We start from the raw sequence: 2500 nt of genomic DNA, 5'->3' as shown, positions 1-2500 counted from the left end.
CTATATTTTACATATTTATATAATCTTACATGTTTGTTACATACGTAATCATATACATGTGCATTTACGCCTGACCATTGCTTCAACTGCCGCACTCCAACATAACTATTTATTAAAAGGAGTCCAGCCATTTTGGTTGTCTACCTTAAACCCTAAGCTCGCCATATACCAAACCAAACTCTTGTAGGTCCCAGCATTCGGGCTCTTACATTTTGAAGATGTGGACGACACAGAAAACAACAACGAAAAGAAAACGTGATGACAGAACTGCAGAGGACTCTGGAAGAATCCTCCCAGGAGTGCATGCGTGTGGCAGAGGATGAGAAAATGGATTAGACTCCAGGGGGATTACTTTCAAGGGGAAAACTCCTCGTGTGAAGTTTGGGTTTGAAAAAAAAATCTTTTGTGACATCAGTCCTGGAATTTTTCTGACACACCTTGTGTGTGTATATATCTAATTATATGTACATACATAATTATCTATCTGTTTAGCCACACACACACACACACACATATATATACATATATGTATGTATATATATATTTATAATATATAAATGATATATATATATATAAACACACACACACACACACACACACACACACACACACACATATATATATATATATATATATATATATATATATATATATATATATATTATATATATATCAGTATATGTATATATGTATATCTATATATACACAGATGCTTCACGCTCAGGGTGATGTGAAGAGATAGTGTGGTAGTCTAGGTGTTGTTATGTGCTTGCATGCCTTCTCACTTACAGCTGCCACCGCTGGCTAGCCTAGTGCGAAAAGGGGAGCAGCACTACATTAGCCTCTCCATTATTGAGACTTGCAGTGCTTCCTTGCGTCCACCCATGGAAAATGGGTATTATGCGGTCCAAGGCTAAATTATGGGGGATCTTGGAGCAGCAGGGGGCCCCAGAGGTATAGGGTCATGGCTAACTGGCGTGTGGACATGCCCTGACTGATGTGTAGGAGTACGATGTGACGTAGAAGTACGACAACGGTACGCTATCACTCCAGGCAACACGTGGGCAAGACGGGCAGTTTGGCTGGAGAGCACATGGTGATGTCTAATGTGTATGAACCCTGTGTTATTATCTGATGCTTTGTGATTGCACATTTAATATATCAACAGCCAACAATAAAACACATGACAAATATGTGTTTCCTGCCCTTGTTGAACTTATTTGCGCTGTGAGTAGTTGAAGTACAAAGGAAAATAATTTAGCAGAGGCAGCCTGGCTTCATTTTATAAGCAGAAGGATCTGGCAGAAGCGGCCGCCACCCAGAAACATGCTCATCCACCCCATGGCCATGGCTCACCCACAGGCATCACCCATCCAACCCTACAGATCTTTCGCCCGCAAATATACGTAGCAGGTCAACGAACCCCACCGCCAGCCCATCCTTATCCTCTTCACATGATGTCACCTCATTGTCACGGCAGGTAAGCCAGTTACATGAAGCTTTGGGTTCATTCATCAACCAAACACCACCCAGGTATCTCCTGGCCTGTCCACCTACAATGCATGGTACCTCCAGACCTGTGTGGACACTGCCGGTATTTTCCCCTATGACACCTGCAGCACGACGTGCTTCGCCACCATGGCCTATAGCCTCGACATCCAAGGCAGGCCATGCCCTTTGCAAATTTTGCACAGACTGGGCTATACATAAGCACTTAGCATGTACTCCTGCCAGTGAGTTATCTATAGAACTTGGCCTGAGACACCACTCCAGAACGCCATTTTCACCGCGAATCCAGCCGTCACTACCTTTGCAGAATTAGCTTTAGCCTCCCTGTTTACTGAGCCAGTTATACAGCAACAAGAACAGGGCTGCAGCACGGAACCACTCCGGTCTCTCAACCGACAACCTGGTGGCAGCTGTTGTGGTTTATTGTGTGGGCTTTCAAGCAGCTCAGCGAGACCAGGAGAAATTCCGTATTGCTGAGTCTGCACCCACTGTGGTACATGGTTATCATTCTCATGATAGCTCTGCATCACCTCCCCACCAGCCTTGTTCAGGTAGAACTTCCCCACATATAACAGCGGTACAATGTGATGTACAAGTACGACGACGGTATGATATCACCAAAGGACTACAGGCAACACATGGTCAAGACGGTCAGTCTGGCTGGAGAGCATATAGTGATATCTAGTGCATATGAACCCTGTACTATTGGTCAATGCTTTGTGATTGTACATTTATTATATCAGCAGCCAGCTATAAAACACATGACAGAGATATGTGTTTCCTGCTCCCTGTTGATCTTCACTGACTTTGTGCTAATTCCTGCCCTTAAGCTCCCTGGGGTTAATGGGAGTCTTGGTGGAGGTAGGCCTTGCCAGTGCTTCTCCCCCCAGATAAAACCTTTTGGCAACGATCTTTATAAATGGAAAGGGGGGGAAGGGAACTGCCCCTCCAACCCAGCAAGTGAGGCAGGCTGTGGGCCCTGTTGGGAGGG

The sequence above is a fragment of the Penaeus vannamei genome, chromosome 31, assembly GCF_042767895.1.
Source record: "Penaeus vannamei isolate JL-2024 chromosome 31, ASM4276789v1, whole genome shotgun sequence".
NCBI lineage: Eukaryota > Metazoa > Arthropoda > Malacostraca > Decapoda > Penaeidae > Penaeus > Penaeus vannamei.
The sequence above is the reverse complement of the archived record's forward strand: the minus strand, read 5'-3'. Positions refer to the sequence as shown.